At 32.0% G+C, this 15083-nt stretch overlaps 1 protein-coding gene and 1 long non-coding RNA gene across 5 annotated transcripts in view; one reads left to right on the forward strand and one right to left on the reverse strand.

Annotated features, from left to right (window-relative positions):
* Window positions 1–15083, forward strand: part of sick (sickie) — a 307284-nt gene that overhangs the window by 171150 nt on the left and 121051 nt on the right. The window lies entirely within an intron of this gene.
* LOC143196559 (uncharacterized) overlaps window positions 1–15083 on the reverse strand; it is a 126123-nt gene that overhangs the window by 51425 nt on the left and 59615 nt on the right. The window lies entirely within an intron of this gene.

Here is a 15083-nt window from a genome sequence, read left to right on the forward strand (position 1 = left end):
AGAGTCAGTATCATAAATAATAATAGTTAGGAAGAAATGGCATTTCCTGAACCCTGGAATGTTCAGCAAGAAAAGCTAAGTTGAATAATGTTGAATCCCAACTGAGAATTGAAATTATATACAAAAAATGACACCACGAGAATGAATTTATGTGTGGACGTGGTGAAATGAGCACCGTAGACGGTGAACGCAGTGGACGCCCAAAAGAGGTTGTTACCGAAGAAAACATTTAAAAAATCCACAAAATGATTTTAAATGATCGTAAATTGAAACTGAATGAAATAGCAGACACTCCAAATATATCAACTGAACGCGTACATCATACCATTTACCAATATTTGGGTATGAGAAATCTCGGTGCAAAGTGGGTGCCGCGCGAGCTCACTTTTGACCAAAAACAACGACGAGTTGATGATTCGGAGCAGTATTTGAAGATGATCAAGCGTAATAAACTCGTGTTTTTGGGTCGATATGTGATAATGGATGAAACATGGCTCCATCATTTACTCGGAAGTCCAATCGACAGTCATCCGAGTGGACTGCACACGATGAACCCGCTCCAAAGCGTGGGAAAACGCAACAGTCGGCTGGCAAGGTTATGGCGTCTGTATTTTGGGATGCGCATGGAATAATTTTCATTGACTACCTTGAAAAAGGAAGGACCATTAACAGCGACTACTACATAGCGTTATTGGACCGTTTTAAGGACGAAATCGCCGAAAAACGGCCGCATTTGAAGAAAAAGAAAGTGCTGCTTCACCAAAACAATGCTTCATGTCAAAAATGTATGAATTGGACTTCGCATTGCTTCCTCATCCACCTTATTCTCCAGATCTAGCGCCAGCCACTATTTCCTATTCTCAGATCTCAAAAGAATGCTCGCTGGGAAGAAATTTTCGTCGAATGAAGAGGTGATCTACGAAACTGAGGCCTATTTTGAAGCAAAGGACAAATCGTACTACAAAAAAATAGTATATCGTATAGTATAATCAAAAAATAGTATCAAAAAGTTGGAGGGTCGCTATAATCAGTGTATCGCCCTGAAAGGGAATTCTGTTGAATAAAAAAGAAACGTTTGCCAACAAATGTGTTTTACTATGGTAGGCCGGGAACTTTTCAATTGACCTGTTAGAATAAGTACTTTGTACATTTAAACCCGTAGCAGATTAGGATAAGAACAAATTGCATATTAGATTGCTAAAATAAATAATTCAGAAAAAGCTGCATTGATAGTTTAGTAATTTTACTAGTTTATAAATTATATTAAGATTTTCATACACCGGACTAAATGAATAACAGACAATGAAGCATAAGTACCTCCATTATGTATTAATACACGTTTTTTATATTGAAGTGTTAAAATATCGACGATACAACTTTCAGCTAGGAAAGCAACAAGATAATAAGTTAAAATCAAAAACGTTACATAACAGTTATCAAAGTATCAATTTACATAAATTATTTACAGGACATTACCCAGATATTGTTATAGTTGTTACACAAAACAGAACACTAAGACCATTCCAGCACTGTTATATCGTGGCCCCAGTTTTGAGATTATACAAAGTTTTCAGGAAAATAACAGTAAAGGGAACATCGGAAGTTTAATGATGCATAGTGGCAATCTTATCAGCATTTGGATTGGATATAACATCCAGATTATATAATCCGTAACAGTTTACGTAATGTAGTACTAAGGGTAAATAATATTTCGAAATATCTATTTTAGAAATAATTAAAACAATGAAGAATCTTTATATTTAACAAAACGTATGTGAGTGATGTCAGTTAACAAACGAAAATAATAAACCACATTAACATTACATTTTCAAATTATTTCATCCCAACATAAATTTACAAAATTCTAGAATAACAATAATCATCTGTCCTCTTTGTTCACAAGATATTTAGATTTTCGAAATCAGCTTTTGATTTTAATTTTGATGTCTGGTTAGAAGTAGCTTAAAAAATTGTTCTATGTTAGCATAACTGACAGTTAATGCTATGTTGCTGGAGACGTAGTATATCATTGTATTAGAGGTACTTTTCATTCATTTCAGGTTTCATTAGTAAAGTAATATTAACAATTATAAAATATTTTACAATTCTTTATTTTTTGGTGAGTTGTTAGTTCCCACATGGGTCACAAGACAAAGCTATCTGCAAGGGTGAGATCAAAGAGTAGAATAAATAAGCAAAAAAAAGGCAATTTTATGTAAAAAAATTCGGTAATGAAATTATTCTTTTAGTCAATCTAGTTTATTTATTACTTTTTCAATATATATTTTAGGGGAGAAATATGGATAAAAGATAAAGACTATATGAATACATAAATGAACTAATGAAAATCTACACCAGTTAAAATAAATCTACACTATATCTAATACTATCTACATAATTTGGATAAATGGAACACATAAGACAAGCGAGAGAATGTGTAAAACAGTAAATGTGTAAACATTTTAAAGCACTAACAAATATTGAGATGTTTAATCATGAATGTAATAAGATATGTGATATGTGTGATAATATTTTATTCTTTGAACCTTGTATCAATTATTTACTTTATAAACCTATGTTCTGAAAAAACAATAGTCTATTTAACGATTTTAAATATATTCCTTTAATATAAATTTCTTAATTATTATCAAAAATAAACTATCTAATTGTGTTCACTATCTACATCCTTATTTTGGTGGCAATAAAAATCGAATTTCGAATAGTGTTAAAATTATGACATTAAGCTTTCTATGCGGACTGTCTATAGGCTCTAAATGACGTTCATAATCTACAACAATAATTCACCGGGACATTTTACCAACGTCCAGACGGATTCATTAATGCAACAAGGGAACAAGATATCCAAAATTTTGAACACGGTAACTATGCAGTCGGTATTCCACCGAGAATGACTATCAAGAGAGGCGTTGTTGCCGGATTTATAAAAAAGTAATAAGCTTCTTAGATTTGCATTCAAACTTTAAATTAAATCATGAATAATCGATTTTATTTAATTACTTACAAATATCTTATTCTTAACTCATCGTAAATTTCCTGGTAAATATGGCTCGATAATATGCGTACTAAATAACTAAAGATGAAAATATAAGTGACTACGCAAGGTGTCGCAAAATACAAAGGGTTGCGGAAAGGGGATTTTAAGAAAATAAAAAATGCTTGCCTTGTTGTCGCACTTATCAAGAAGTAGTAATATTGGAGATTTAGTTTATTAAGTTTCTTTATTATATTTATTATTATTATATTTATGTTTATTATTTATTTGGTTTGGCAGTTTCTTTCTAATTTAGATGTAATTAGAGATATTTGTGATCTATTTCAGTTAGGTATTAAATAGTAACGTTTTAACAAATATATAACCAAACATAATTAAATTAAATTAACTTGTTATAAACCTGACAACTTCAACGTTTTGATGGAATAAACCTCCAAATGATCGAACAGCAATAGTTGAATTAAGTTTGAAATTTGAAAAATCCTTTTCTGGGCATGTTCTCGAACTAGATTTCTTATTAATATTATAGCTAAACATTCGACTTTTTATTGCCTCAAAATAAAACTTTTATTTCATTAGCACTATTTTAATCAAAGAGTATGGAGAAAAACTCCATTCGTTCAACAAAAACCTTTCTCCTTTTTCTCTCTCTGAAGCAATATATATATCGTGTAAAAATCGCATATGAACATCCTCCCTTTTGTGACTATTTCTAAGGTTTCTTACCTCTTTTTAAATTAAAATTACCGTCTTTGGAGCGTCGAAAATACAGGACATGATTGTGGAAGATTAGGTGTTTGCATGAATTTTTATCAATGATATCGTTTGGTGAAAAACTTTTAAATTCATTAATATTCACATTTCTCTACATAAAAAGTAGTTTTCCATTTAGTATCATTGAGTTATTTAGTGGATATAGACGGTAGTCAAGGAAAGGGTCAAAATTGCAAAATTTCATTCCTTACTTTTGTTATTTGATTTGAATAAATCTGCTGCCCAAGCAGTTGCTATGTTGCTACCTCATATCCCAATTATTGATTTTTATTTCCACCACTTTTGATTGATTTTTATTGATTTTAATTTGAACATTTATTGGGTAAAATCGATACAAGGTATTTTGTTGAAAATGTTGTCCATTGATAGCCGGTACTTTTTAAGCATTTTACGAATTCAATCTCTAACGACGATATGTCTTTTGAGCATATCCACGAATCGACTCATTTTTTGTCATTATCATAAGAAGCGAAGCTACGATATAAGGCCACGACTCATATGTTGGAGCAAGGCCGGCAGAATAAGGCAGATGGGGTAACACTTCCCATTTCAATGCTTCCAAGTATACTTTTACCGATTTTGCAACATGTTCTCGATTGTTGTTGTGTTGAAGAATAATAGATAAGGATCCCTATTGATGGACTCATCGAGTAATGCCTTCAAAACCTCGTCTTCATTTCTGTTGCCTGTCCAGAACACGCCCTTTATCTTCGGTGTTAAAATGACCATTTCAAGACGTCGACACCAGTATTCCTATGTTAAAATCGATGGGGCATGGTTGGATTGAAAGTGTGTTTCGTTCAAAGTTCGAAAGCTTGAACATGAAGTTGGTTACAAATTCCAGTCAAATTTAATGCACAGTAACACCATTTTTAAATCCTTTAAAATTAATTTATAGGTCTTGAACTTGAACGGCCTAGTGAATAAAACGCTTTTTTATTCAAACATCAAAGTAGTATTTCGAATATATTCTATCGCCGCATAGAGAAATCGATTATTTCGACTGCAGTAAAGCTACTGTTTCTCATTTTGCATCTGTTCTGCTGCATCAGGGCGACAGAATAAAACCGGCAACGCGGCGGTGGCGGCACGCTCCGTGTCCGATGTCGGGGTGGCACACGCCAGAATTTCGGCTGCATTTCGGTGACCGGTCGACGCAGGAGCGACAGGGAGAGTATCGCTCGACGCCGCACGTGTGCTGAAGCCGGTGCCACGCGAAACTGACGCGAAGTAAATAAGGCGACCATCGCGAAAAGTCCATTTCGGCCTAGGAAAATGGACGCGGTGGTCGCGTTCTCGTCATCATCATCGTCACTGGGTCCGAAATGCGTGCGACATATTATGCGAGAACCCGAACTGAAATTGAAAAGTGGGGTTGATCGTAAAATCAGGGTGGGTCGTAGTACAAAGAGGGTCATTTAGTTCCGATAGCGAGGGGGTTCTAGTTTAAGGCGATAATCGATAACAAAAAACTAGTTTTTGATTGTTTTCGTGTACAGCGAGTCTCTCGTGTTCGGTGTCAGAGATAAGAGTCGTAAAAGTTGAGTTTGATGTGGTGTATTGTCGTGAGGACATCGGACAGATTCGACAACGATGGGAAACAGTAACAGTTCCAACGGCCGCAAGTCCAGAAGTTTACCAACATCTCCGGAAGTACGCAGAGCTAAATTGTTAGTATATCAAGTTATTTATTTACTTTATTATATATTTTCTCTATATCTAATTCGACAAAATTTCTAGAAATCATATTCAAATTAAAGGAAATTAAAGGGTTTTCTCTGTATTAAGGGAAACATACAGTTTTTTGGCGCTTTTGTGTAAATATTAAGATTTGGAAAGATTGTTGCGGCGATTAACCCGCGATTTCGATTCACCAAAAAATAAACTGTATTTTGAACTGTTTATGGACTTTATTCACTTATTTTAATTTCTACACACCACACATGTTACCTTAGACGTTTACATTCTTGTTCTTTCTTGTTCTTTTTCCCGGTTATATTCTAACTTAACTTAACTTTTCTACATGTCAAACGTTACGACTAATTACGACCCATCGAAGGAAGAACTATTGCCCATCGACGTCCAAATCATATATAATTAAATGCGTCAAATGCGTAATTAAAGACACAACATGTATATGTGGGTGTGATAAATGTGTTATCATTACTGCTATTATATGCTTATTCTACAAAGTGTACTTCAGAATTCTCACCATTCGGCATAACCTCCTTCCATATAAAAGAAGATACATGTTTTACTAAAAAAAATCATTCGACACAGATCTATTTAGTTTTAAAATATATATCAACAACATATATCATATCAAACAATATCACATTATATGAATAAATAACTTAAATAAAATCACAGACGGAAACAAATTAGAATACAGAATAAAACATAAAGCCAAAAAAGCAAGGAAACAGAAGAGAGAACTTTCAGTTTTCAAAGCTAAATATTCTGAAAAACTTAAAAAAAAAACTAAAAAAAAATACTAGGACGTAAAAAATCCTATACATATTAGAATAATAAAAGATCTATTTTAGAAATAATTGAAAAACTTATCAATAATTAATTTGATGCAATAATAGAGTCAAGTAAATCGGTTCAATAGAATTTGAGATATCATATCAACCATCCCCAGAAAAGATTATATGGATTCTCCATTTATATATATATATATATATAGATCAACAAAAATTACCTACATAGTTTATGCACTATGATATGATACACTAAGATATATTGGAAGATAAGTTATAAAAGTCAGCTAGTCATAAATCAATACAAAAGTTTTAAAATAATCATTCAGCATTGAAAGATTTTTTAAAGCAAAATATTTTGAAAAACTTACTTGGTATATTTCAGTATTAATTTAAATTAATAATAAACTTATCAAAAAATGCCAGGATGCCGTCAAAAATAAAAAACCAGAAAACGAATTCAACAAATGTTTGGAAGTTGGAGAATTATTTTAAAGGGGACATAATGTATTTTTCTAGTATATTTCAAAAAGCTTATTTGATTCTGTTCACGGAGATTCATAGATACGCTATTTCACTTTTAACCTTCTTTAATCGAAAATAATTGTTTACTGAAAGCTTTTTGATAGCTTGCTTTCTTTGATGTTAATAAGAGATCTTATTAAAATCTCTTCTCTATTAAAATAACTACATTTTAATAACATTGATCAGTTTCCGCAGTAACATTTTTGATATTAAAAGAGTTTTTATCAAATATTTAATTAAACTAAAAAATGAAAACATCTGGCAAATTATTGAGATGTAATTGGATATTGCTGAAGGATTACATATCTTGTTTGCTTCGTTATTTTTTAACAAATAGACTAAATATAATTATGCACGATATCCTGCCTGATATTATGCCTATATTTATAATAAATAATTCTATAAAAATTATTCTCCAATACCTTAAAAATCGAAAATAAAAGAAGACGGTAGCGAATATAATTAGTTATGAATATAAATTATTCTTAATAATGGCCAAATCAATATAGTGTGAGTAATAATTTAAGCTTTTTAACAGTTGAGTCACTTAACTACCTCTTCGGCGTTCCAGGAAACCCATTAAAAACAAATTAAAATAATACGAAATTAAAAAAATTCTTGATAATAGGAGTAACATCCAGTTTATTCATGTATTTGTTTCCCTTATTTATTGCAATTTAAAAGGTAAATTAATGTTTGATATGATAAATAATACACAAGCGACAAATATTTTGTATTATTTTAATATTGCATATTACAAGTTATTAGTTACAAGTATTACAGTTGCAATTGTTTGCTGTAAAAAACGAAAATACGAAATACTACGTTGTCTTATCAGTACTAGAAATAGTACTACTTTGGTTTCAAGATAATTTATAAAATGATTATAATAATTTCTTAAAGCAGTTCTAATAGCATTTCGAAAAATTGCTTTTTGCTTGCTGCTTATTTAATTAGATTTTAGGTACCCAGTATTTTCCAACCTGTGATACATACATTTCAATAATATACAGATTAAATTCCCCTTGTGAATCATTTGAAATTCTGAAAATACAATATGCACACAGACGTCAATTTCAATTGTAAGGGTCAATAGTGTAGGGATTCTAGTTTAAGACTATAATTGATAACAAAATAACTAGTTTTTGATTGTTCAGTAACATAATTTTGAATAGACTGACCGAAAGACCAAAAATCGCGTAGACCAAGAAAGACCATCTCTGAAAACTAATTCATTTGAATTGAGCACTTATTTGAAAGTTGACTGACAATTATTTTGAAGTGAAAACAGTCAACTGGATCAGTCACTGGTAAAAAGTTATAAAATCGGTCGAACCAAAAATAACGACTGAAACAGTGGATAGTAAAACAGTAAACAGTCAATAGTGCCCAACACTAATTAATACAATAATAATGACAAATAACAAAGACATATATTTATTTTATGTAAATTCGAAAATATATTTAATAATAATAATAATATATAATAATATATATTAATGTATAATATGTATGCATATAATATGTATTAATATAATAATATATAATATATTTTTATAATAATAATAATATATTTAATAATAAAAGTATATTTTATAACAAAGATATATATTTATTTTATGTAAACTCGAAAATATATTAAACCTCTTTATGTTGGTCTCGACAAACCCTTATTGTGAAAAATAAATGGATACAATATCAGAGAACACGAAATACAAATGACGCAACGATGAAGAGAACAAAACAAGGACGGTGCGCCTATGGGCAATTTCGATCCAATGTATTTATAAGAGGCCGTTCGACCCCAAACCCAAACAGATCGTTTGCTTATTTGTTTTTCTAAATTCGGTTTTACTCGAAAATCGACATCAAACTGTCGCCTTTTATCTGCCCCGGCTAGTATTCCTATTTAGTTTGTGATTGAAACTGTACAGAGAGAACAACGATGTAGCTGTGAATTTATGTGTAGTTGAACTCTATAACATACGAATAGACAGACATTATTCTTCTGTACATTTTTTAATTACTAATCCAGTAATTAAATCAAAATAAACACCAGAAAACTATTGGAAAAGGTTTACAGTGGATCGTAATTTGTCGTAGGCATCCATAGTGCTAAATTATTGTCATTTGTAAATGAATTTCAGAAATATTAACCATCATAAAGCGGTTAGGTGGTTTTCAAAGATATATTTTTGCTAAATTTTTAAATATATAAAATTGAGTATATATTTCAAACAATATAGTAACTCAATGATACATATTTAACAAATATTTTTGTGTGATTTTTCTTATCCCTTATATGATATATGATATAATGATATAATTAAGTAATCTGAAGTACAAAACATATTCATTAATGATGACATGACCAAACGCCTTTCAATGTCTCTTGGCTTCGAGTAATTGGAAATGGTTTCTTGTATTACTCCCAACAATTCTTCATATTCTTCTTGGATTTTACATGGATCATCATCGAATAAAGCGTTCAAATCTTCGTCTTCAAATTTTGTTGGCTCTTCAGAACCCTCTGTCTTCATTGTCAAAATCACCAATTTTAAAACGTCAAAATTATTTAGCAACAAATTTATAGAAAGAAACTGTTCAGTTAAAAAGGGAATCTTAAATAATATACGAGGGGGAATCAAATATAAACGGTAATTTTACTATTTAGCTCAGCACGTAATTCCGATCTAGAGGATACGATGCTCGAGTATTCTTTGGTTTAGAAAGAGTAGGAGAAAATATTAAATAAATGCATTAGCTAAAGAAATCTGAAATGAATCAGAAGTTAATACCACTAAAATTTACAGAAAAATCTTAATAACCTTAAGAATTACCCCTTTTACAATGATATAATATGTCTCCAGAACTATATCAATTATTATCAGTCTATTATCTTGAACGTTGAAATGGTCACATTTGAATTACGTTTCACATGTTCTCATGGTTGAAGCTTGTTGCTTGCTGAAAAATATTGAAACTTTTAGGCGTTAAAAACTATATATAAGAGACTTACATATAAAATTTACTTCAGTTTCTAAATAACAATTCAAAAGTATCTAATAAGTGTTCGCTTATTATTTCGAAATCAGATTCGATAACCCAAACAAAGTAAATGTTGTTAATTAGTCGTTCGACAATCAGTATATAAAATCTTTGTATGCATTTGTTGGGAGCTACATCTCTTCTACACGCGCTATTAATCAATCGGATCTGAAAATATCACGCGTATCGGACTTATTTTCAGCTCAGGCCTCTTATTTTATGCCCTGTTGAGTGTTCGCTTTCTGACTTTCGAACTTTTATTCGTACAGAGTCGTGCTTTTTTTCCTTCCGTTTTATCGGTATATATTCTTAAGAATAACTTGTTTGTTATTGTTTCGGCAGTTTGAGTTTAGTCAAAATAGGTTTACGTTTTGTATTTTTGCTTATTTATTTGTTAACTGATGTTAGACAAGTGTTCCTTCTTGTATTTCTCCAAATTTTGCAGCACAAAATAGACAATAAATATATTTTAATAGTACAATGCTGCAATTTGTACACTGAAAGAGCTAAATGACAGTTTGGTGATGTTAATTTATTTTATAAGGATTGTTTTGCTTGTTAAAACCAATATATCAAGGAGTTTTTAGTTGGTTGACTAGATAACAAGATTGGTCGAGACCTAACCAGGTTTGTTGACTAAGTAAAGGTCCAGATTTAATCGTCTCCACCCTAGGACGGTCCTCCTACTGTTGCCATAATCGCTGGTTCGAATCCTGCTGAGGCATGGTCGTAGATTTATGTTTGTGATTGTTTAAAATTTTTCAGTCAGGCCAGCAAGTACGCTGGGTAAAACCGGATACTTTCTGGAGTGATTTCTAAGCTGATGATGATGATGTTCCACACAATTTATCAACACCTCGTATGTGTACCGGAAAATCATTACCGGCTTTCTTGATGATATAAGATATCGCTAGGCTCAAATATGCATTGTTATAATTTGACCATATATCATATTATTCTACTGATATCAATCTGTAAAGCTATACATGTTATATTTTGCGAAACTAACACCGTCATAACTTTGTACCTCTTTGAAAATATGTTGTTTCGTGCCTGAAAATGTGCATTTGCATTATTTTCCTTAATTCATCAAAAGAAAAAGCCTCTGAAAGTCATCGTTTGCTGGTAGAATCTTACATTCATAAGTAGTGATTTCGATGTGCAAAACACAAAAAAAACATTCTGATAGATTGCCGAAAAGATGCGAAACTACAACAGTTTCGCAACAGATTTTACAGCACAATAACGTGCCATCTCATAAAGCAAAACGGCTCAAGGAAGCGTTTAAAGCACTTGGATGGGACCTATTATCGCACCCGCCATATTATCCAGACCTTGCGCCGCCCGACTGTAAACTTTTCACATCAATGGGACACGCACCTATAGAGCAGCATTTTGCCAAGTTCGAAGAGATAAAACGATTCGATGAATAGTTTTGCTCAAAAGACAAACAGTTTTTTTAGGATGACATCCATAAAAATCTATAGAATCAAATAGCCAATACTTCTAATAAATTACTTCAATCCAATACTTCCAACCATTTGCTAGTATAATATGAGATGCCTTATTATATTAACTATTCCTAGTGTTCTTAATTTCCTGGAACCATTGGCGACATTATTCCCGTTACAGTTGAAACAAAAACATGGTTTGATGCCGAGTTTCTGGACGCTGCCCCAGCAAAATCAACCATCAAGGATTGGTATGCTGAGTTTATAGGTGGTGAAATGAACACCGAAGACGGTGAACACAGTGGACGCCCAAAAGAGGTTGTTATCGACGAAAACATTAAAAAATCCACAAAATGACTTTGAATGACCGTAGATTGCTATTGAATGAAATAGCAGACACTCTACAGATATCAACTGAGTATCTACATAATATCATTCACGAATATTTAGGTATGAGAAAGCTCTGCGCAAAGTGCGAGCTCACTTTTGACCAAAAATGATGATTCGGAGCAGTGTTTGATGGTGATCAAGCGTAATAACGACAATGGATGAAACGTAGCTCCATCCTTTCACTCCGAAGTCCAATCGACAGTCATCTGAGTGGACTGCACACGATGAATCCCCTCCAAAACGTGGGAAAACGCAACAGTCGGCTGGCAAGGTTATGGGGTCTGTATTTTGGGATGCTCATAGAATAATTTTCATTGACTACCTTGAAAAAGGAAGGACCATCAACAGCAACTATTACATAGCGTTATTGGACCGTTTGAAGGACGAAATCGCTGAAAACGGCCGTATTTGAAGAAAAAGAAAGTGCTGCTTCACCAAGACAATGCACCGTGTCAAAAATCCATGAATTGGGCTTCGAATTGCTTCCTCATCCACCGTATTCTCCAGATCTATCTCCCAGCGAGTATTTCCTGTTCTCAGACCTCAAAAGAATGCTCGCTGGGAAGAAATTTTCGTCAAATGAAGAGGTGATCGCCGAAACTGAGGCCTATTTTGAAGCAAAGGACAAATCGTACTACAAAAATGGTATCGAGAAGTTGGAGGGTCGCTATAATCAGTGTGTCAAAAAGTCAAAAAAATTATTTTACTATGGTAGGCCGTAAGAAGTTTTCAATTGACCTGTTATTTCATCATCGATAAAATAATCACAATCCTCAAGAGGTACAAGTTCCCAACACTTTCAGAAAAACTAGTATAAGAAGACAAAAATAGATTTGGAACTGGGAATCTACAAAATAGGTTGCCAGAACTGTAATAAAGTCTATCTAAGACTAGGACAAGCATCCAAGGCACAAATAATGAGAAGAGAAGAATATAATTGTTACAAGAATATTTGTTTTTATTTTGATCAATAATTATCGTTTATTATTTACAACCTAAAAGGTATAACAACAAAAACTAAATTATTTCAGGTATTTTAAATGGTTTCATTAACTTTATTGAATGGTCCATTAAAAAACTCAACTTTACAATACAAGCACCCTCCATTTCGAACGAGTTAAATTCGATTGTCAACTTCCCTTTACGAATAAAGCTCGTCAGAAGCATTTAGCGGGCAATAAATCAGATTATATCGTAAATTTTAAACTATGGTTGCCGATGTAAATGAATCTCGCGCTTTATGATTTATGGCCCCAAAAGGAACGCTCTAGCTAATTGGAAATTGTAGTAATTGTGAGGTAATACTTGGAGGCCCCAGTCTGATATTCTATATTTAGGCTACGCTGAAAATAGCCTTTTTATATTTATTGCGCCCATAAAAATCTTAATGTTCAATATTTTGATTTTCATCAAGGTAACTCCCATTTATTAGATCGTCTAGATTGGTTTCAAGTTTCTACGTTGGTTCGGATGGTTTACGGTTATTATTTTGAATCAAGAAACTTGATATCAAGACAAAATTTGAATGTTATTTTTAATATAAAATATGGGCATATCTGTTTCATATCTAGTATCTTAAGCTTCCATATAAATAAATTCCAAAATCCATTAAAAATACTATATAATTTTAGCATTTGAATATAACTTCAAATGGTAATATACCACATTTTCTATTTTTTATGGCATTAAATATAACGTTATGTAAATAGATGCCTTTCTTTAAACATATATAACATTTTTAATTTCTACAATAATACAGGCAGAATGTTTAGAGTTAAACAAGAAGCTTACTCTACAATAAAAGAAGCTAAAACAGGTGTACCACAAGGCAGTACACTGAGACCAATGCTTTAGCTACTCTAAACTTGTGATATACCGTACATCGAGAATATCACGATGGCTACATTTGCTGTTAATACTGCGATTATAGCTGTGGGAGACAATAGTGAAGAAGCCACACGAAAATTACAATAGGCAAGTGACAATATAAATAATTGGACTCAAGCTTGAATAATAAAAATTAACGAAAATAAATCTGTCCATGTGGAGTTCACCTATAATCAGGCCGTAAAAGCACCAATAACATTAAATAATACTATCATTCCACATAGCAACAACGCTAAATACTTCGGAATGAATCTTGATGCAAAACTTGGCTGGAAGGAACATATAAAGAAAAGAAAAGAACTGAAACGAACTAATTGGAAGAAAAAACAATCACAATAATCACTACATAATAAATTGCTATAATATAAGCAAATACTGAAACCTATATGGACATATGGAGTTCAATTATAGGGATGTTCTGCAAAGAGTAACATAAACCAAATCCAAATTTTTCATAACAAAGTCCTGAGAAGTATTGTGGGTGTACCCAAATACTATAGAACTGACTACCTACATTGAGACCTTCAGATACCCACAGTCAGTCAAGAAATCAGGACAATTGCAAGGGGGCATGAGGAAAGACTCGATTCTCATGAGAATATTGAAGTATTGCAGCTTTTGGACACCACCAAAGCAGGACACTAATCTTGTGTGGTGTTCTTTAGTGAGGTGCATTTAAACAAAATACAACAGTGGCATGTCTAACATTATTTCACCAGAGACTGAGATAGGGCCGATGGGTCCTCCTAGTTATATACCTAGATTTAAGTAATCTTAAAGACAAATTGCAGGTTAATAGGAAACGACTAGTAGCAATGTAATAATTAAATAATAAATGGATATGATCATAAGTACTATCAAGCAAAAGCATACTTTTTACGTCTGTTACTCGCTATTGTTCTTTCCAGATCGTTCTTTATTTTATTCAAATAAGCAGATTTGTTTAAATCAAACAACCGTAATGAATATGGAAACTGCAGTTTTTGTTCCATGTTTAGCGTCTGTATACACTGTATAAATCAACAATATTAAATGTAAAACCGCTATTTTATATAGATAAATGTTAAAATCGTCGAATTCAACAGTTAGGTTTAGTTTTTTAACAATTACTTATATTGATACCTCGCATTTTCAACAACAGACATCTTTGATCAAAATACATGCAAAAATATCTAATATTCTTTTGATTTAGCAGTTACCAAGAATGCAAAATTGTTAATTTTTATAACTTTAAATATTTATACAGGCTAAATTCTTAGTATTATTGTTATTTATGATTACAATATATTGTTGTACTTGCTATTATCTTGTATTCCAGTCTTGTTGAATAGTATCGTTTTTCATTATATTATTAAACTAATGCCATTTGTTGATATAAAATATAAGGTGTCTTGTTATATTAGTACTCCTGCTGTTCTTAATATTTCTGGAATCATTGAGGACCTGATTCTTATATACATGTGCCTGGAGTAGAAACAACTAATTTAACTGTTTCGAAAGAATCTGTAAAGA

Source organism: Rhynchophorus ferrugineus, unplaced genomic scaffold, assembly GCF_030347505.1.
Source record: "Rhynchophorus ferrugineus isolate W39M unplaced genomic scaffold, kcgeb_rfMv2 rfM4, whole genome shotgun sequence".
In the NCBI taxonomy this organism is placed as follows: domain Eukaryota; kingdom Metazoa; phylum Arthropoda; class Insecta; order Coleoptera; family Curculionidae; genus Rhynchophorus; species Rhynchophorus ferrugineus.